Here is a 23,284-nt window from a genome sequence, read left to right on the forward strand (position 1 = left end):
TTTAATTCTTTCTTGTTGACTATACAAGATTTCCATTATGAGTTTTGTTCTTCTGAGAGCCTAGAATGAGGCTACTACCAGGGACACCTGGAATTTGAGATACGATTCAATCGCAGAAGCTGTATATTTGGAAGTCAGAGAGCTGAATAGGAAGACAGACACAAGAAAGGTGAGTTATTGAATTTTAGGCAGGGATTTTTTTGGGGAGGGCTAAACTCAGTTATTTCCCATTGTATACATGTTTCTCTTCCTAGTAGGGTGGTATAATAGATAAAATAAATACCTACAGTGCAGTCCTGAATAGAATCATACCTTTTAAGCCCAGTGACATCCATTTTTCTGTGGTCTACACCCCTGTGGGAGATTGACTTACAATAGAATGTAGCCAATTTTATATACATTTAGTAAGTTCATTGAGCCCATCAGAAAAGACAAACTTAGATACTGAAGGCCATATTTTGATTTCAGATTTCAAATGTCTACTGTAACTTTGCTGTTTTATCACTTCTCAAATCCTATCATGATATACTGCTACCATGTTACATTAGGGGAAATATTTAGGATCAAAGTTCCAGTCTAATGAAAGGCTGCAGAAAATCTGATGCTCCCTTTATCAATGTCATCCCAAGCCAAGTTATATCCTTCTGTTGCATGGCTCCTATCTAACAGGGCAAGCACAGAGCAGTGGGGGCTGCCTGCACTTAGCCCTTTTAAAAAGCTGTCATTCCATCAACAATTTCTGGATAAGGGAGAAACATGAGCGGGAGACTGAATCCAAGCCCCATCTTGGACAGCTGATAGGTGGGGTTTCGGCTTTTTAGAAAAAGGCCATTAGGAACCTGTTTCACAGTATTGATTGTGGGAGTTAATGAAATTGTTTTACATCATGGTAGGTAATTTTTATGCATTAAAATATCAATATGCAGTGTCACAATACCACTGTATGGATCCTTTCATCGCTGGAAACCTTCTGGCTGAAAAATAAACTTCAAAAAGAATTGATTTGTCAGTTTTCCACTTGGATTCTGTTCTCCACAAACTGTAGTTCTAATGAAATTGAAATCAATAAAATGGTTTACTTCTCCATTTGTAGTCGAGCTTTCAGTACTGTCACAGACTACGAACTTGAGAAGACTCACCGAAGCTTTAATGGGGGGAAAAAAATCCTGAAAAATCTTGGAACTACATGGAGTGAGTTTGTGAAGCCTTTTTCCCTTCATGCTCCTCTTCCCTCCTAGGCAATCAAATGCCAAGTGGCAGGTTGCCATATCAAATTGCTGTGACTGCAGAGGGGGAGTTTTCAACCCTGACTTAAAGTTTCTACTGTGTTGTAGGGGATTATGAGGGGGGGGGGACCTCTCTTGCTTAGGATCTGATTGAGAGAGTCTTGAGAAATACTGTCAAGCACAGGAGGAAAAAACAGCTCATTAAGCGAAAGAATTTATCTAATTATCCAAGCAGTCACAATTCTGTTCACTCATGAACTGTTTCTGTCTCTTATATGTGCCTTTCTGTAGATATGTATTGCCTTGCAGCCATGATTTCACTGGTCCTTGATTCATTCAGTTGGTGGCTCATGATCCACAAAAGGGTTGTCTTCCATCGAAAAGTAAGTGTCATCAGGAACACCAGGTGAGAAAGGAGAAAGATAGGTACAGCAAGAACAAGAACTAATAGATTGGTGAACTTGGACTTGGAAATTATGCATTCAAATCTATTACTCACTGTGAAGCTCACTGGTGACCATGAGGAGGAGAAGCAGGGAAATGGCTTGTATCACGATCCCTCTTGGGTACACTGAGGGAGAGAGCTTGCTTGTTTGTTTGCCAGAATGTGTATTTGGAGTTTTAATTGTTCTCCTTCTTAGTTCCCTTTTACTTATTTTACCTCAGAAGAAATGAGACACCAGAGGCTTTTTCAAGTTCACAAACAGAGAACAGAGATTTACTATACACAATACAAGGGATAGATTTGGAGGGGAAACTGTAGTTAGGAAAAGCATAGAACCAGAGCTATTTTTATAAGTTTCACTTCAGAGAGAGCACAGATCTTAGATGGCTTCGATGGTACAGTATTACAATTCTTAAATTCAGTTCACAATTTTAGTTCAGTTCCCAGAACTACTTTTAGATGTTTCCATTCAGACTCTGCTGCCTAGCCAACAGGGAAGTTGGAGACCATACAATCTCTCTTCCCCAGAGAAACACAGAAGTATGGAGATTCCTCCTCAAATCTCTTTTCCAGTTCTCACTATAGATATACCCCACTTCTGTAGCAGTAATCTCTTGACAACACCCTGTATTTGGAATATCTCCTTCCCAGAGCCTATTCTTTCTCAGTGACCCGAGAAAGGGCCCCTTTCCTCCCAATCTCTGCCTGTCACTCCACAGGATTTGTTTTACACCAGCTTAGGCAAATCTGAACCCGCAGGTTCTCAGAGTCAAACACATCTTCTGAACATGCAAGTTACCAAAATGAGAATTCAATTCCTTTCTTCAGAACAGAGAGCGTATTTTAGCTCCGCCCACTCCCTTTCTCTGAGTTCTCTCAAAAATTAACTCTGTTCATCACAGCTTGTCTGGAGGTAGGAGGGGGTTCCAAAACCTATTAGGGGTGGGGGGGTTTCCTGGATTGGCAGGCTGTTGTTTGTGTTGCTGGTGTAATTTGGCAGATCTCCATCTGTCTTGGTGGAAGAGACAACCAAGGCTATTTTGGAATGCACCTTCGTGGCCAGGACATTCCTGTAAGATGGGGGGCATGGTGGTGGGAGGAGAGTTAGATTATATATGCTATTATATTTGGTTATCCTAGACAAATGTGTCCATGGTGGTGAAGACAGTGTTTTATTACCTATACCAAGCCCGCCAGCTGGCCCCTATCTGTCCCACTCTGACCTTGCCACTATGATCCATGTGACAGTCATCTCCAGATTAGACAACTGACAGTCATCTCCAGATTAGACAACTGCAACTTGCTCTACATAGGGCTGCCTTTGAAGATGCTTTGGAAGCTCCTGGCAGTCCAGAATGCGGCTGCTAGATTGCTGACTGGGTCCCCCAGTCTTCACATATAGCACCAATACTTTCACACCTGCACTGGTTTCTGGTCAGCTTCCAGTGCAAATTCAAAGTGCTGGTTTTGATTTATAAAGCCCTTAATGGTCTAGGACCATCCTACCTGTGGAACTGCCTCTCCCAATATGACCACCCTCTCTTCCTTAGATGGTCATCACAGGGCCTTCTACAGTTGCCTGGCCCATGAATTGCCTGCTTGTCAGCCACCAGGGCAAGGAGAAGTTCATGTCCTGCGGGATCTTCCAGCATTCAATAGAGCATGTAGGATACTTTATTTCATGCTGCCTTTGGTTAACATTACGAACCAGTGAGCTGGGCAGTTGTTTTAATTCTCTGAGTAATTTAAACCACGGTAAAACTGAATAAATGTTTACCCTGAACCTCTATGGAGATGCCTCCTGCCTCAGCTTTGTGTGCCCCAGCATTCATTCTCCATCTTTGATGAAATTGCAGTAAAGATCTGCTTGAGCAAGTCTAAGAAAAATTCTCTTTTGTATACTAATGGCACTTAGTGCCTTCCACGGGCTTTTCAGAAACTTGATTTTTAATGCTGTTTATCGATGTAGCTGTGTAATCTCCTTTGGAGAGGATTTATGCAATGTCTCATCAAAAATTCACGGCCAAGTACGCCATCAGCTTGACATCCTTTTGACGGCAGTAGGAGCCCATGTATCTTGAATTGCCATGAATAATTTGCAATGCTATACACACCAAACGTCTTGCAAGAAGATGAGGTTGTGTCACTGATTTTGATGAAAAGAAATCTCCGTTTTATGTGTTCTGCTGCTGATGCAGGCTTTGTCCTAAGAATTACACTCATTCATTTATATTTAAAAACTATTCATTCGTTATCTCTAAGAGGCATTTATGACATGCACATAATCAAGCAGAGACTTATGCTGGTAAAGAGACTGCCTCTATGGGTAAACACAGCATTCAAGTCAATACATGCTTTATCTTCATCTGTCCACATGGCTAAGGATATGTTCTGGACCAAGCAGTAGGATAACCAAATATAATAGCATATTATCTAGTACATCTGGTACACTGGCTTTCAACCAATTGGAAAGCTGTCATTTTGACCACCATTATTCTCCTTTTTATTGTAGGTTTCAGTCAAAAGATCAGAACACTCCTCTTTTTTGTTGTTATTTAAGTTTCTTCTATTATAGTATTATAGCTGAGGTTTGGTCTTTCAACCCCCACATGAGATGGTAGGGCTTTTGTAGCCACGTATCCAGACTATAATGCAGGTTAAGGCTCATATGAAAGGTATTTATTTAAAACATCTCAGGCCCAAGGTGATATATGAACTGAGCTGTGCTTCTGCAAATGCCAGGTGACATGGGGCTGCACTTGAAGGTAACCTGGAAGTTACAGATAGTATAAAAATAAGGTTAGGACTCAGAGGTGGGATCATTACACCCATTCGAAAACAGCTTCACTAGTCACCCGTTTGCTTTGGGCCCCATATAAAGTGCTGGCATTGACCCTTAAGGTCATATATAACTCAAGACCTGCCTGTTTGAAGGACAACTTCTCCTACTGTGAACCTGTGCACAGTCCCAGAGTCTCCTCCTACTGGATTTGACCAACAAATAGTCACTGACAGATGTGGAGTATGGAGACTTGGGCTCAAATCCCACTTGCCTTAAAATGTATTGAGTGACCTTGGACCAGTCATTCTCATTAAGCCTAATCTACTTCACAATGTTATTGTGAGGGCAACGTAGGGTTGCCAACCTCCAGGTGCTAACTGGAGATTTCCTGCTATTACAACTGTTCTCCAGCCAACAGAGATCAGTTCCCCTGGAGAAAATGGCCGCTTTGGCAATTGGACTGTATGGCATTGAAGTCCCTCCCCTCCCCAAACCCCGCCCTCCTCAGGTTCCACCCCAAAAACCTCCCACCTGGCAACCCTAGGGCAAAGTGGAAAGGGAAGAACCGTATATTCCACCCTCAGCTTCTTGAAGAATGTGTGAGAACAAAGCACTAAATAAATAAAGATGATTGAGTGCTCCTTCAAATTCCTGGCACACACAAAAATAGCATGCAGGGGAGAAAATAAGACACAAACATATCTCCCTAGTATCTAGTTTTCTCTATTTGGGGACTGCTGTCTTTATATAAAGAAGTATTTTACTCATATATACAAGGATTTGAAGTGCTATGGCTAGGGCTGCCAGGTTTTCTGAGGCTCAGATCCTGGGGTGAAAATTGGGAGCTTTGAGGCAGGCAGACAGGGAAAGAGGTGGAGCCTAACATCACATGATGTTTCAAAAAATCAGGGTAGATAGGTATTTTCATTAATTTATACATAGAGGAATACACACACACACACACACACATTAATGTGAATTTTAGGATTATTATTGCAATTATAATTGAATACTGCTTGTATATATTTTGTATATATTAATGTGAGCTTTGCGTATATTCATAAATGGAATAAAATTTTAAAATCAGGTACATATAATTTATCTTCATTCATACCTTATGATTTTTGCCTCTTTCATATATATTTTCAAAGTATATTTATTATGCCTCCTTGATAGCTGCCTTTCAATCATCCCTTCTGAAGAAAGAGAAAAACCTTGAGACAGGGAGAACATGCATAGAAAAGGTCTGGTTTAGTCCTCTGAAATGGGGGTGAGGGCTTGAACGTGCTCACCCTTCGGCATGCAGGATCTCACTCTGTGGATTACCTGCTCACTCCAAGAACAACACCCAGATACTTCAGGTCAAACCCTAAGACCTGGCAATCCAAACACAGATTTATGACCTTGATTGCCATTTGGGAGAAATAAACCCCAGTAATACCTTTTTAGAGCCCCGTGGCGCAGAATGGTAAGCTGCAGTACTGCAGTCCAAGCTCTGCTCATGACCTGAGTTCGATCCCAATGGAAGTTGGTTTCAGGTAGCCGGCTCAAGGTTGACTCAGCCTTCCATCCTTCCGAGGTCAATAAAATGAGTACCCAGATTGCTGGGGGTAAAGGGAAGATGACTGGGGAAGGCACTGGCAAACCACCCCGTAAAACAAAGTCTGCCTAGTAAACGTCAGGATGTGACATCACCCCATGGGTCAGGACTGACCAGGTGCTTGCACAGGGGACCTTTACCTTTTTATCACCCTTTAACAAAAGGCATTTGAACAGATGATCAGCAGGGGTTTCTTGCAAAGCCTGCCAAAGTATGAGCCTCCAGGAAACAAGTAAAAGCCGCACAATTTTAACGCCATGGATGGAGTGGGGGAAATGTCTCAATTCAGAGTGAGGAGAAATGATGATAAAGTGCCCTGTTTCCTGGGAGCAGATGAAACAAAGAGGCACGGCCACTTTATCAAATGAAACATACATCTTCCGTTCAACTCTCCAATCCCTCCCCAGAGGCACCTTATAAGACAAAACAATTAAATCTGGTAACTTCCATGATAAACCAGACTTCACTTCTTTTTTCTTTAAGAATCAAACTATTATGATGTTAGGAATTTAGCAGGAGTATTTCTGGATGCTGAAGAACACAAGGTTTTGCATTACTTAATTTTGAGAGCAACATTTAGTGTGGTGAACAAGGCAGTTTGAAGAATATATATTTTGGGCTATGGTATGAAGGTCTGAAGTCAAAATTTTTATATATGCATCTGACTTGTTCACCCTGATTGATATTACAAATGCAAGCCTGGACTAGTTTGGCTATTTGCTTTTTAAACATTCAAAATAATCAACATTAAAAATCCTCAGTAAAATATCTTTAAGGACCACACCTGAAGAGCACGCTGTGATCCAAGCGGTTTCTGCAAAACCAGTCTCTGAGGCCTTAAAGGTAGGTCAAAGCTTTCTATAGTCCCACCCCAATTAATCCCCAATAAATAGGATGCAGTGGCCCTTTATCTTGCAAAGACTTGAGTGTCTACTTAGTGCTAGAGTATTTGCTGAGCCTCATTAGTTTCAGTAAGGAAGCTGGTGTTGTGCAGGAAAGCGACGTTACAGAATGTTACCCTCTGGGCTTGCATGTTTAATCCTGCACAACCCCAGTGACACAAATCCCCACTAGAGGATAAGGTTTTTTCCCCCCCTAAATGCAATAAAATGACAGCACTCCTTGTGGACAGATGTGAAATTGCCTACAAGAGATAGCAAAATAATTAATATAACAGCACAACCTATACAACTTCAAGTGACCAAACAATTACAAACACAAACACAGTACACAAAATCTTCAGTGCCCTTCAGGAAGGGCACTCTGTACACTCTGTACTCTGTAAACAACACCAAGTGCAATAACAAGGAAAGAAAGAAAAGTCCATAACTTAAAGTCTAAATGCAGTTTAACTCTGGCTTCCCTCTTCCTAGCCAGCCCAACTGACTGAGGGGTGTGGCAGTTGCAGTTAGTAACGTACCTAACTGCCCATGCTCAGTGAGCCCCCACAATATTGGTAGGGTTACATTCTCCCCTACTAAATCCTGACATCCTTCTGTGTGGTGGGGCTAATTCATGCATGCGGCTTTCTGGAAGTTATTAAAACTATGCATGGAACAGTGTCAGAAATAGGGCTGACAACTTTGGCTTGGGGAATTCCTGGAGATTTGAGGGGAGAGTGCTTGGGGATGGCAGGAAACCCAGCAGGGATGTGATGCCATAGAATCTACCTAGGGTTGCCAGCTCTGGGTTGGGAAACAGCAGGAGATTTTTGGGGTGGAGCCTGATGAAGGCGGGGTTTGGGGAGGGGAGGGACTATAATACCATAGTCTCCAATTGCCAAAGCATTTTCTCCAGGTGAACTGATCTGTATCGGATGGAGATTAGTTGTAAGAGCAGATCTCCAGCTAGTACTTGGAGGTTGGCAACCTTAAGTCTACCCTCCAAAACTGCCATTTCTCCCAGGGGAACGTATCTCTGCAGTCTGGAAATAAGTGGTAATTCCGGGAGAACAACAGGCCCCCTCTGGACATTAGTAACCCTACTTAGAAGACATTCATGGCAATATGTAAAGTGAGGTGGTACATTTGGGAAGGGCTTTCTCACCTTTTAATTAAGTGAAAATAAAGGTCACAATCCCAGAAGGCGCCCATTTACAAATATAGAACCTACTTTTCATGCTATGTCAAAGTTGGCTGGCTTCACAGAAGTGATTCTCACTTAATTTATTCTGAGTAAACATGCTTTGGTTTGGGTTGTAAGGAGCAAGTTCCACTGATTTTATCTGAAAACATCTGAAAATGTCAGATCTCATAGGGCTGCCAACCGCCAAGTGGTGGCTGAATATCTCCTCGGATTACAACTGATCTGCAGGCTAGGGCTGTTGAAAAAAAAATTCGGTATAGTTCGGCTTCGGCAAAATTCGGCCCATTTTTATTCGGGCCGTGCCGAAGTCCGAACTTCCCCGCTTCGGATCCCCGGAAATTCGGGGGGATCCGGAGTTCAGGGGAAACTTCGGCCCCCCGCACGCCTTCAGGGGGATTCCCGGCAGGGCTGGAAGGGGGGGTCTGGAAATCCTCTGCGCTGCCTGCGCAGACAGTGCAGAGGGTCTTGCCAGCCCCCTGCCAGCCCTGCCGGGAGTTCAGGGGGTTTCCAGATCCCCCCCCAGCCCTGCCGGGACTCCCGGCAGGGCTGGCAGTGGGCCCTTTAAACAGATCTGCGCCTCCCAGCTGGGAGGCGCAGACCTGTTTAAAGGGCCCCCTCCCCGCGCCTTCATGGAAGCCCCGTGAAGGCGCAGGGGGCCCTGAATCTGCCGAATTTATTCACCGAACCCCCAAATTCGGCAAATTCGGCTCCCCCATTTCCTGCCTTTTTTGAGTTCGGTTCATCCGAACCAAAAAACAGCCAAATCGGGGGGAATTCGGCTGATTTTCGGTTCGGCCCGAACCGAATCAACAGCCCTAGTCCAGGCGACAGAGATTAGTTCACCTGGAGAAAACGGCTGCTTTGGAAGGTGAACTCTATAGCATTATACCTCACTGAAGTGCCTTCCCAAACCACACCCTCCTCAAGCTCCATTCCTAAAATCTCCAGGTATTTCTCAGCCTGCAGCTGGCAACCCTACAGATCCACATCTGTTCCGATCTTTCACCTGCAAGATCTACAACAGACATTCTTGGACTTACAATACCCTCGTGATGTAGTAAGGAAACAGATCAACAAAGCCAGAATGATACCAAGGGATAACTTGCTACAAACAAAACAACAAAACAACTCCACTGGTGGTCACATACAGCTCCATCTCAAATTGGTTCAATTAATCATTGACAACCTACAAATTACTCTGGACGATGATGCTCCTCTCTCATAGGTTTTGGGAGGCAATCCTTTTCTTGCCCATAGAGAGCCTCCTAACCTTAAACAACATCAAGCCTATACCAATATCCTTCCTAACATGGACACAGACTCTGGAACCAGGGCCTGCAACAAGCCTAGATGCCAGCTCTGTCCCTATATTCACTCTGACAATGCTATCACCAAACATAAAAACACCAGCCACACCCTCTCATTCACCTGTTCATCTTCCAGCGTTATACATGTCATCAAATGTCAACAATGCCTTTCTACTCTCTACATTGGACAAACAGGTCAGACCCTACACAAAAGATATAAGTGGATATAAATCCAACATTAAAAACCAGAACACTGAAAAACCAGTGGGAGAACATTTTAATCTTCCAGATCATTCCAATGCTGACCTAAGAATGGCAGTCCTCAAACAGAGAAACTTCAATGGAAGATTACAACATGAGATTGCTGAACTTCAGTTCATTCATAAGTTCAGAACAATGGACCACCCAGGGATGACTAGGGACCCAAGATTCTTATCTCATTACAGAAGGTAATTTTCTGCCCCTGAGCATTTCCCCATTGCTTTAATCAAGCTGATTACTGTGCGCATTGTACCTCTGTGTCCTGAGTTCCTTCTTTGCAACGCCCCTCCCACCTTCTGACAGGGATATAAGCACTCAGAGATCTCCATTCCAATTCTTGTCTGATGAAGGGAGCTTTGACTGTTGAAAGCTCTTATCTCAAAAATCTTGTCTGTCTCTAAGGTGCTACCGGACTCAGATCTACCTGTTCCACCCTGTCATAGGATATGATGGAAATATGCCCATTTGAATCCCATATTGAATCCCATATAGACCTCAGAAGTAAAAACAAAGAAGGAAGTTGCAGAAGCCTCACTGTAATGCTGATGCAATACTTGTTTTCAGGAAGATGGGTTTTCCTGCACCCCTCTAAGATAGGCACGGTGTGCAGCTCTATCCTAAAACAAGGTCACTAGATAAGAACTGTATAAGGTGGTGTAGTTGCCTGCCCTGTGAAAGTGCTGATTGTATTATGATGTAATGGGAAGTTTACCAACCACCTCTCTTAGGGAGGTAAACCAGCAACCTTAATTATATTCTTAACAAGGTAATGATGCTGGAAAGTGTTCTGTGTCAGCAGAGGGCAGAGACCAGAGCCTTGGGATGGTTGTCAGCAGAGGGCAGAGAACAGAGCCTTTTAGTACTATCAGAGAGACTTCATAACAGCTTTAAGCTTACACATAACACATTACATGGCTTTCTCATAAGCTTTGCATTGCTGTCTGATTTTGACACAACTATGGATAGCATGCACATACCATAAATATCCCGGTTCCTAACATGGATCAGAGGCCTTTTCATAGGCTAAGAATACCAAGAGATTTCTCTATCATTTCATGGACTTGGTCCTGGCATGGACTGAAAATATACTTTAAAATATAATTTCTACATAAACTCATGGAACCTGAGATTTCTCTAACCTTTGCTAAGACACAGCAAAGACATTCATTGCAAAGACATTGCAATACTAAAATAACATATAAAAGACCAAAAAGGTTAACATATCCTGAACATGGATCAGGAACTTTTCAGATCTCTCTAAAGCCTGATATATAGGTTGAGAAGGTTTGCAGATGACATAACGGGGTATAATATGTCTTCTATATTACTAGGATGTTTTATGTGATTTGAGTTAAGATGCTCTTAACCATATCAATTTTTTCCATTATACTAACCATATTTTACAAGATTTCTGTAACTGACATATTCCTGAATGAAATAATATTACAGGTTTAAGGTTTGAACTCTTATATAGAGAAGTATAAAAAAACAGGGATTGTTTAAAGATTGCTTGCATACATTAACATGTTTGACTCATAATGTCTGTACTTCATAATATGTCTTAGAACTTTGTAACCATTTATGTGCATATATTTTATGTGAAATAAATAGTAAATAACTATACATTCTTTTCATGATTTATTGTAGCAATTCAAGAGAAAACTTACTTCGGTAAGAAGCATTGAGTCCTGTCTAGGAGGTGTCTAACTGAATAAGATAACACACGTCTTCTCAGGAAGGGGTCCATTCTAAGAGTTTAGGCACTGAAAAGCACTGACCCGCTTCAACCCCAAGAAGGTTCACCTCAGTTTCAGCTATGCACAGATCTTCTCACTAGGAAACCATATGCTAAGAAATGGTGCTAATTTTTAAGGATGTTCTAGATCCAATATTTCTAAATGTATGTTTACAGCAGCTGTTACAGCACTTCCCAGAGGTGCATGTAAGCCTGTTGATTATAAAATATTATTGCAAAGAGCACCCACACACCACAGAACTTGCACCGCTATGCTGTTCCAACAGAAACAAATCACAACAAATTAGTTCCCGGACAAACTAGGAGTATAATGAGAAAGAATGGCAGAACAACAGATTGTTACAGTTGTTAGGAACTGCTGTTATAATTCTGTTTGAAGGTGATGGCAACCGAGGCGGAACTACCCCTCCCATTTTCAATCCCAACTCTTTTAGCGGGACTACATTCCAGAACTAATTCTGTATACGCTTAATGAAAAGTAAGTCTCACAAAGATCAGATCAGTATGGATGGGCTTGCAATACAAGGATCCCCTGCTGTTGGCACAGTACCTGTTCATTAATGTGTGTAATTACTGTTGAGGAAGTAGCTTACCTGGCTGGAATCTCTGCCTTTTTGGGCTGGCATAATTCCATCCAGCTGATTTGGAAACAGCTGTGGTCGCATGCCCTGGCTTTTAAAATGCTAAACATTCCTATCTGAGGAATGAAAGGCACTGTGATAATAAAAATGTACTGATTAATAATGACTAAATGCAAGAGCATGTCTTGTGAGAAGAGCACAAACAAACAGGTACTTCTGAGTACTTAGCTAGGAATTTTTGATTTACCACCCCCCTCCTCAAAAAATGCTCTGGTTGTTCTGGGGCAGACTTAGAATGTGCAAAGAGCCCAAACAAAACATTTCATTCTTTCCATGTTTGTCTTGAGGCTCACTCACCTTTGAATCCTGGATATGAACCCGCAGTTGGTTGCTGACTCAAGTGCTGCAAAACTGCTTTAAACCTGCCATAAAGGATACTGCTGGAAAACTCAGTAAGACCTCCAGTAGGGTAATATATAATTGAAGAGCATTACAGTGCAATTCTAACCAGAGTTACACTCTTCTAAATTCATTAAAGTCAATGAGCATAGAAGGGTCTAACTTTGCTCAGGATTGTTCTGTTGATTCCTCAATAAGCAATCTGTGGGCAAATACAGCACTGGCACTAACTCCTGCCATTTCCATTCACTTACTTCCCATTGTTTAAAGTCATCCTTCTTAACCTGTGACCTAGGGTTGCCAACCTCCAGGAGGTGGCTGGAGATCTCCCACTATTACTACTGATCTCCAGCTGAAGGAGATCAGTTCCCCTGGAGAAAATGGCCACTTTGGCCATTGGACTCTATGGCATTGAAGTTCCTCCCCAAACCCTGCCCTCCTCCAGGTAATTCCAAACCTGGAGCTGGCAACCCTACTGTGACTCCCTCATGCATTCTGACCTGCAATATTCTTGACAATTTTCTTACCGTTATAGTGACAGGCAATAAAACACAGAGACTTAATGAGTACCTGGTGAGAAGCCATACATGACTAGCAGATAAGTGACAAATTGTGCATGCCTGACAGAGGGTAACCAGATGATGTAATTCTTGTACCTTTAAGAGCTACATAGAAGGGCATCTGTCAGGTACAGAATGTCATCCAAGGGTAAGAAGAGCTGTACCTGCTTAACTGCCCTGTTCTACCAATAGGGAAGGAAAGGTCAAGATCTGAAATTATATGATGGAGTTCTTGCTGAAGCTAAGTTTCTCTAGCCCTGAGCACCTCCTGGAGAGAAGGCTGCTGGGATTGCAAACTTTAATAGGCTATCTTTAAGTAGGAAGAACTAAAGCTCAATAGGAGAGAGATTTTAGGTTGGCAAGTTCGGTCTCCAGCACTTTCAACTGAATGATCTTTGGAGGCCCTCAAACAATACAATCCTGAACAAAGTTAGGAGGAGTTAGGAAAATGCCATCAAGTTGCAAATGACTTATGGTGATCCCATGGGGTTTTAAAGGCAAGAGACAAAGAAAGGTGGTTCTCTGTGTAGCAACCCTGAACTTTATTGGTGGTCTCCCATCCAAGTACTCAGCTAGGGCAGACCCTGCTTAGCTTCTGCAATCTAACAAGATTGGACTAGCCTGGAACATCAGGGTCAGAGCTAACCAACCCACTGATTCCAATGGGCTGAGAAAGGTGTAAAATGTTGTTTCAGATCACACACTCAGAGACTTATGAAACCCACTGCCAGCCAGCAAAGATGAAAGCCAGCAATGGTCTGGCTTGGTCATCTTCTTTTGTCATTCTCTGCCCTATTCTTGCTTGCTATGTGTGTAGTAGCCTACATAAATATGGGAGTGAGGCATCTACCATGAGGACCAGCTGTGAAGGATAGATGCCCTTTGTGAAGCAGTGAGAGGAGGAATTTTGGGCCACTTTTTTGTGTTATATTAAGATGAAGATTAGAAGCTTGAAGGTCATGTGGAAAAGGGTGCCCGTTGAGAGACTAAAAGAGTGGAGTGATGTGACCCCCCCAACACCAAGGAAATAGAAACATTATTTGAGCAACTGATGTCTAATATGAAAGAGTGTGATTGAATATTCTCCATACCCTTGATCATTCAGTCTTATCATGGTTATCTTTTTAAAAAACTTTTTTAATATCCAAAGACAGAAGAGAGAAAACAATTCAATGTGCGTTGGGAGCAGGGAGAAAAAGAGAAACTGCCTTGAACTGACAACCACATGGTGGCCTGCATAATACTGAAACATCAATTCATCTTAAGGCAGAAATGAGAAATTTTGTGGGTCACCGGGCAGTGAATTTTCATAGCACTGAAGCCATTGCAATACTTTTACAGCATTTTTTGCCGACACATTTTATCATCCTTTTTTTCTTAGAACACAAAGCTATCTTTTTAAGGAGACAATCAGGATAATTTAGTGCTGACAACCCAAAGTAACATGCAGTCCTATTGTACATTTACTCTGAAATAAGCTCCACTAAATTCCTTGGTTCTTCCTCCCAAGTGTGTGTGTGTGATTATAGCCTTAGCAGAATGTAATTATATTTTGGGTTAATTTGGTTTTTCATTATTTATTACACTGATATGGAAGTATGAGAGCATTTCTAATGATTGATTTCAGATTCTTAACCCCCCATGTTTGCTATGAGGGTTATCAGCCTCCCTCAATGGCCGTCAGCTGACACCTGGATGTTACATCATGCCTCTCTAGGAACAACTGGCCAAAACTCTTTCGCTATTTTTGCATGGTCAGTTTTGATGCTCGCTCAAAGCTCTTTTTTAAAATGCAACTTTAAAAATGCCTATTCACGGTCCCAATGCAAAAGCAGAAATTCCACCCCCCCACTCGCCTGCTCCTTTGTTCCTGTTCGCATAGCCATTAGCACAGGGGTGGGGAACCTCAGGCCCGGAGGCCGTATGCGGCCCCCGAGGACATTTTTTGTGGCCCTCAGGAGCTCCGGGAATCCTGCCGCGGAGGCGGGGCGCAGGGCGGCCCTCCCCAAAAGTGTTCCTGGGGCCACTGCTTACAGCGCCCTTATAGCGTCCTTTGGACCTCCTCTCACCGACTGTTGGTTGTTGGTCAGCGAGAGGGGAGGGGGAGGGACGCTTCCCACAAGGCTGCCCCCTACAGCTGCGGCGTGCAGGAACGCTGCGGCACATTGTAAGCCCCTATCGCTGCCTGTCGACTGTTGAGCAGCGGGAGGGGGGAGAGGCCAGTGGCTCCCGGCAGCAGAGCATGCATGCGGGAGCCGATGGGCTTGGGGGGGGCTTTTATGGACTTGGGGGGGGAAATGCATGGAGACTGGGGCCCGGTTGCTTGGTGCTCTGTGCACTGCCGGGTGTGTGTGTGTGGGTGGGGGAGGTGGGATGGCTGGTAGGGCTGTCAATTCGGTTCAGTCCGAACTGAAAATCAACCGAATTTCCCCTGATTTGGTGATTTTCCGTTCGGACGGATCCGAACTCAAAACTGGCGGGCAACCCGGGGGGCCGAATTCAGCGAGTTCAGGAGTTCGCGAATAAATCCGGCAAATTCGCCCCCCCCTTCAGGGGAGCCCGCTGAAGAGGCGCGGGCTGCCCTTTAAACTGATCTGCGCCTCAAGGCACAGATCAGTTTAAAGGGCAGCCCGCGCCTCTCCAACGGAGCCTGCTGAAAGGTGCGGGCTGCCCTTTAAACTGACCTGTGCCTCCCGGCCGGGAGGCGCAGATCAGTTTAAAGGAGAGCCGGCCCCCTTCAGGGGAGCCCGCTGGAGAGGCGAGGGCTGCCCTTTAAACTGAATTGCGCCTCAAGGCGCAGATCAGTTTAAAGGGCAGCCCGCGCCTCTCCAGCGGAGCCCGCTGAAAGGTGCGGGCTGCCCTTTAAACTGACCTGTGCCTCCCGGCCAGGAGGCGCAGATCAGTTTAAAGGACAGCCCGCCCCCCTTCAGGGGAGCCCGCTGGAGAGGCGCGGGCTGCCCTTTAAACTGATCTGTGCCTCCCGGCCGGGAGGCACAGATCAGTTTAAAGGGCAGCCCGCGCCTCTCCAGCGGAGCCCACTGAAAGGTGCGGGCTGCCCTTTAAACTGACCTGCACCTCCCAGCTGGGAGGCTCAGATCAGTTTAAAGGGCCCCCGCGCGCCTTCAGGGAATCCCTCTGAAGGCGCGCGGGGGCCGAATTTTCCCCCAAACTCCGGATCCCCCCCGCATTACCGGGGATCCGAAGCGGGGGAGTTCGGACTTCGGCACGTACCGAACCCACAAGGGTCAAATTCGGCCGAATCCGAACTGTACCGAATTTTTTTTTTTTGACAGCCCTAGTGGCTGGGGCCCGGTCGCACAGGCCGGCATGCGTGGGTGTGTGTGTGTGGGGGGGGGAGGGAGGCTTTTCTCTCTTCCTCTTTTTCTGTCACTCTTTCTCCTTTCTCTCCTTCTCTTCCTCCCTCTTTTTCTGTCTCTTTCTTTGTCTCCCTCTGTCCTTTTTTTTCTTTTCCTCCGTCCTTTTCTTTCTTTCTTCCCCTCTCTCCATTTCTTTCTCCCTTTCTCTCTCTTTCTCCCTCCCTCCCTTTTCCTCTTTCTCTGTTTTCCTTCCTCCCTTGCCAATCGGCTGTGGGCTGCGTTTTCTGGGGCCCACCGCTGGCTGCCCTCCCACTTGGGAGGGGGGAGTTGGGGCGCCCTGCAGGCCTTCTCTGGGTGGCCTCCCCTGGGGTTGCCAACCTCCAGGTGGTGGCTGGAGACCTGGCAACCATAGCCTCTCCCCCCCCCCCACGGGAGATCTACACCTGGTATGGCCCCTGAAAGATGTTATAAATGTGCGAATGGTCCTTGGCAGGAAAAAGGTTCCCCACCCCTGCATTAGCATGTACATAGCTAATGTGCCTCTGTTGTTTTGCATGGTTCCTTGTGGGGTATTCTTCACAGTAAACACCAAAGATCGCGTTAAATGGGCTCTTTAGTAATATGAAGCAGGTATGCGCCGGCTTCACAGTCACTTCCAGAATGACGGTTCAGCATGCAAAATTCAAAAAAATGTGTGGGGCAATTCAGCCTGGAATGCACTGCTAATTACCATGCAAAAATGCCCTATGGTAAAACCATAGGGCTTTTGGTGATTCCTAGAAAAGACTGATGTCACTTCCAGGTTTTCCTCAGAAGTGATGTCAGTCATCTCTGAGAAATGCCAAAAACTCTATGGGTTTATTGTAGAGTTTAGGCCAATTCCTTGGGAAATGTGAAGTCATGTCTGGGTTTTCCTGGAAGTGATGTTACACCATCACCTAACAGCAACACCACAATACCCACCCCAGTCATCTGCTGGTTTCCAGGCTGGGCTTGGCAACCCTACATGCCACTAGTATCATTCTCCTTTAGGAACATATATTCTATTTGTATGTAATGCTAGGAGGTCAAGGTGACACACATGGTTACCCCCTATTTTGTCCTTTCAGCAACCCTGTAAGACACATTAGGCTGAGAAAGAGTGCCTGGGTGGAGCTCACTCAAAAGAGTGAAGACCTCGACACAGGCCTCCTGGCTCCTAGTCCTCCAGCCACTACACCACACTGGCTGTCAAGAGTCTGAAGTTCCCCAATGGTTAAGAATGCCCACTTTTCAAAGAAATTGTTAAAAGATGTAGACTGTTCAGTGGTCTGAACCTCATAATTGCTTGAGGAAATGGAAGGAGAGCAATGAAGCTGAGCCTGGCAGCCAACAGGAGGGTTGGGGGCAGGGCCTTAGGGGCGTTTGACATCAGCAATGTAACTGACATCGCTACATCACCTCCAGGTACAACCCAGAAGTGATGATGGATAGCTCTAGGAATCACTGGAAACTTGATGTTCAGACAATAGAGCTCCCCGCAATTCCCAGAGCTAACCATTTTTACTTCCAGGTACAATCCAAAAGTGACGTTCCAGCACAGAGGCTGGTAGCATTATTACTTTTTATTTTTCTCCCACTGCCGCTTTGAGCAGTGGTGGGCAACAGTAGCACTATAATGAGGGACCTGGCAACCCTAAGTATTCATTAGATCTGGGTAACAGATGGTGTGGCTCTCTTGCTTCCCCATACATTAATCTCAGCAATGTTGCTGGATGCTTCCATTTGCTGAATGCAAGCTGCATTGCAAAATAATAATAATAATAATAATAGTAATAATAGTGTTTAATATACTAGCACGGACATGATTATGCTGTATGCAATATATATGTTTTCTAGGCTGAAGAAGCCTTTCTGGTGAAACGTGTCAAAACTACCTAGGATACGCATTCCTACAATCTTTACAACAGTGCTTTTAGTTGGTTTATCGCCCCTGAGAGATGGTTCCAGGATGTCTTCGGACTACCAACTAAGCAAGTCTACAAGTGTGACAAGATGGAACTTTTAGAGTGCTAAGGTGGCAACGGATGAGTCTGCTTGCACGCCACCTAAGACTGTATTGCTTGAAATGGACTTTGATTGTTCACAAGCTTTTTGTTATGGACTATAGGGGAGGGGTGTGAATATTTTTGTATGCACTTTGTTGTTGGTTGTTTGTATTGTGTGATATGTACTGTGTTTTTGAACAGCTAGTGTTAGGGTTAGAGTAGTCTTCCTTGTCTGTGCTGTATGTTGGAAATATATAAACTTTGAGCTACGTGCTGTTTGTTATTTCTTGAGACCACCTGCGGTTGGCAACCCTACGTTCAATGGCAAGCTAAAATGTAATAGGTAAGTTGAGCTGTTCACCCAGCAAAACAGAAAGTTTGAAATCTACTGACTTAAAAAAACCTATTGAAATAAAGTGTCTGGATTTAACACTGGAGACGTTTCAGGTTCATAATAAAACATATGCTGTATTAGGCAGGAATGGCCAGTTTTCCATTATTAGCACTCCTGGCCCCTAACAGCTCTGCCAAAAAACTGAATTTCTCCTTGTCATGTCACAGTGCTGTAGGGGTTTACAATGCCAAGCCTACCAAAATTCCCTCGCCTGCACGTCTGTTAAATGTTGAAAGGTCATCTAGTCCTAGCAGGCCCAAGTCAGTATGACTGAGAAGTGTTTAAAGTGAACAGATGTAATGGGGGATGTGGCTCATCTACCTTTAACCATTTACTAGAAGGACTGTTGGCAGCTCATGCTGTGGAGGTGAGGGAAAAAAAAACCCTCTAGGGTCAGCTCTCCAGTCAAACTACCCGTGCAACAGTTTGGGGTGGGGCAAGTGATGGGGCATTGATGCACTGCAGGGTTGGACCTGGCCAGGAGTAGCACAGGAGGGGATGATGGGTTATCTTGCATGGTTTAATAAAATTCAATGAACTGGCCCATGAAAAAATCTCTTCTTCTATAGAACTCTTAACAGTACAGGAGCATCCAATTTGCATAGTATTATCACTTTTGCTTCTTCTGCTACAAACGTAATATATCCTGGCAAGGAACAAAGATCTCTTTTTTGTTCATTTGCTCAGATCATTCCACTTTCATAGTAAACCAATTCTACATTAAAATCCCATGCTGACACCCTACAATATTGTGCCTTGTGTGAGACGGGAAGCGATTCTCTCCAAGGCAGCACACCCGTTTTAGTTTAATTTAGCCTTGGCAATAATGAAAACATTTGTCTCTTTATAACAACTCCAACTGACTTTGATTAAAGATATTAATAAACTTCAAAAGGGTAAATCTAATTTCCCATTTGGATTGAAGAGCAGAGCTCTATGGCGATAAAGTGATTAGCGAAGAGTTGTTGGCAGGGCGACTTTATCCAGGACTTTCAGATGTGATTTATATTGACCAGAGTGGATCCAGCAACATTGCGGAGGTTAAACCTGGGACTCCATAGAATATAGGGTTGCCAGCTCTGGATTGTGAAATACCTGGAGATAGAGCCTGAGGAGGACATGGTTTGGGGAAGGGAGGGAATTCAATGAGGTATAATGCCATAGAGTTCACCATCCAAAGCGGCCATTTTCTCCTGGGGAACTGATCTCTGCCGCCTGATATAAGTTGTAATAGCAAGAGATCTTCAGCTACCACCTGGAGGTTGAAAAGAGAGGCAGCACAAGGCTCAACAATAATATAAAAAACAACGAGTAAGCCTAAGCTCATTTCTAAGAAATATTATTTCATTCCTCAAGCAAACAAAAGACAAAAAACAATATACTCTTCTTCTATAGAACTCTTAACAGTAACAGTACCAATATACTCCTAAGAGTCGTGTTAATTCACACGTAGGAATGCCTCACAGGGCTTAAAGCATAATCATGCCACTCTTGGCAGTAAAGACAATAAAGACAAACATAAATATAAGTACATGTAGCCACTAAAGGCTTATAGAATACATATAGCCACTCCGGGCTTACACTTTTTCAACCATGACTAAGATGCACGTATTGTATGTCCAACCGGAACTCCTCATCAGGCTGGATATTATTTTTAAAAAATTAAAAAGGGTGTGTGGGGGGGATGAGACATCTCAGGCACAATCTTAAGACTTGCCACGCATTCCAAAGCCATGAAGGGCTGCGCTGGCACAAGGGCCCACAGCGCCGGCGTCCGGACAGCATATGCCAGCGTTTGTGGCCCCAGCGCCAGCATGGAGGCCCAGTTGCCGGCTGCTGATGGAGCCTTCCAATGGTGTCCGGACGTCGACAAAGTCCGCAGCGGCATCCCAGGAGGCATTCCCAGGGTGTCACGGGGCCGTTACAGCTTGGGAATGCCCCCTTTTTTTTTTGTTGAGATGCGCCACCTTTTAGGTGGCGTATCTCCCGTGCAACCCCATGTGGGTTGCATGGATTTTTGGTGCCGGGCGGAGGTTCCTTAGGAGGCAGCGCTGCTGCGTTGCCTCCTAAGCCCAGCACAGGCATTCTCCTCTGGAATACATGGCTATTCTTGCCAGCATTCTGCTCTTAATGTCCTTTAAAATGGTGCTGGTGTTGGGTTGTACCCCTGACTTTCTGGGAGTGAGAAATAGCAAAAGGTGGTTCTAGTATATGCTTGATGTACTGAAGCCCTAACTGGCCATGGACCAGGATACCTGCCTTCACCCATAGGAACCTGCTCATATGTTAAGATTAACTGGCCCTGCCTTTCTCTGAGTGCTGGTGTGGAGTTAGGCAAGGTGAACCCAGTTCTGATCATTTTAGTGCCACCCTCTTGGCTTTGTTTCTTTTTATTATTTTTTGCTGCACTTTTTGTAACAAGAGGCCTGTTTTTCTCTTTTGAGCAACAAGCAACTGATCGAGGCACCTGCAGAATCTTTTTATCTTTTATTAAATAAAGATTTTTTTTATTAAGCAAGACATTGAAAATAAAGACATAAGATAATTAACCCAATAGAAAGGGTAGACATGCATGCTAATAAAATCAGAGTTCCTAACATTATTAATTCATATCATAATTGATTATAATATTTAAAACAAATCAGGTTTTAGCCTTTGGTCTCTGCTTTTAGGGATCATCAAATAATCCCAAAGAACCCAATATCTCATCAAGAGATCTTACTTCTTAAATCCCAGCATTCTGAGAGTCTAGCCAGGAAATCTGATTTGCATTTCAAGGAATGCTTATTTATAGGTAAAATTGTCACTTACCATTCTCTAAACTTGGTTCTCACAATCATGTTGTCATGGGCCAGCCTGCTGAAGCTTCTGCCAGAGATCAGTCTGCTGAGGCTTCCTCAGCAGTAGAAGAGCTGGAAACTGCTGCCAGTGACAGGGAGGAACCACAGAAGGCAGAGCAGGCCCAGGCAGATGACTGTGATCCATGCCTACAACCACCCAGGGCAGAGGACTCACCTGGACCCAGCAGCAGTGACACCTAGGGCTGTTGAAAAAAAACATCGGTAAAGTTCGGCTTGGGCAGAGGGGTTTAAAGACCCCCACCCCTCTTCCCGGGACTCCTGGGAAGAGGGGGGATGGGTTGTCAAGCCCCTCTGTGCTGTCTGCGCAGGCAGGGCAGAGGGGTTTAAAGACCCCCCGCCCCTCTTCCCGGGACTCCCAGGAAGAGGGGCGGTGGGTTGTCAAGCCCCTCTGCGCTGTCTGCACTGGCCTGAACGTGCGCGGGGGGTCTTTAAACAGATCTGAGCCTCTCAGCCGGGAGGCACAGATCTATTTAAAGCCCCCCCCCCCGCATGCCTTCAGGGGACTCCCCTGAAGGCCCGCGGGGGGGGGGGCTTGGAATAGATCTGTGCCTCCCGGCCGGGAGGCACAGATCTGTTTAAAGGGCACCCTGCGCGTCTCCAGGGAAGCCCCCTGAAGGCGCGCGGGGGGTCTTTAAACAGATATGTGTCTCCTGGCCGGGAGGCGCAGATCTGTTTGAAGACCCCCCCACACGCCTTCAGGGAAGCTCCCTGAAGGCACGTGGGGGTGGGGGAGATCCGCCGGGAGGCACAGATCTATTTAAAGGCCCCCCCGTGCGCCTTCGGGGGAGTCCCCTGAAGGCGCGCGGGGGGGGGGCTTGGAAGAGATCTGCACCTCCGGCCAGGAGGCACAGATCGATTTAAAGGGCACCCGCGTGTCTCCAGGGAAGCCCCCTGAAGGCACGTGGGGGTCTTTAAACAGATATGTGTCTCCCGGCCGGGATGTGCAGATCTGTTTAAAGACCCCCCGCGCACCTTCAGGGAAGTTCCCTGAAGGCGTGCGGGGGGGGGAGATCTGCACCTCCCACTAGGAGGCACAGATCTATTTATAGGGCCCCCCACGCGCCTTCAGGGGTGTCCCCTGAAGGGGCACGGGGGGGCCTTTAAATAGATCTGTGCCTACCAGCCGGGAGGTGCAAATCTATTTAAAGGGGCCCCCACGCGCCTTCAGGGGACTCCCCTGAAGGCGCGCGGGGGGGCTTGGAATAGATATGTGCCTCCCAGCCGGGAGGCGCAGGTCTATTTAAAGGGCACCCCATGTGCCTTTAGGGAAGCTTGCTGAAGGCGCGTGGGGGGCGGAGATCTGCGCCTCCCGCTGGAAGGCACAGATCTATTTAAAGAGCCCCCGCGCGCCTTCAGGGAAGCTCCCTGAAGGTGTGCGGGGGGGGGGGGACAGATCTGCGCAGGCAGCACAGAGGGGTTTATTTTTTAAAAAGAATTTTTATTATTTTCTCATTTAATACCTCATACATACATCACTACTGAGTATGAAAAAATAGTAAATGTAAATTAAAGTCTAATAGAATGTCTAATACAAATAAAAATGACTCCCCCTTCACTTTCTTCCGTCTGAAAATAAATTGTAAGTACTTTTGCTAACAGCCTAATCACCATCTATATAAAAAATTTATCCTTTTCCTGTTTTATCTAATACAAATCTTATGGTATCCTGGTTAGCCATTATAC

The sequence above is a fragment of the Euleptes europaea genome, chromosome 2 (assembly GCF_029931775.1).
Source record: "Euleptes europaea isolate rEulEur1 chromosome 2, rEulEur1.hap1, whole genome shotgun sequence".
Taxonomy (NCBI): domain Eukaryota; kingdom Metazoa; phylum Chordata; class Lepidosauria; order Squamata; family Sphaerodactylidae; genus Euleptes; species Euleptes europaea.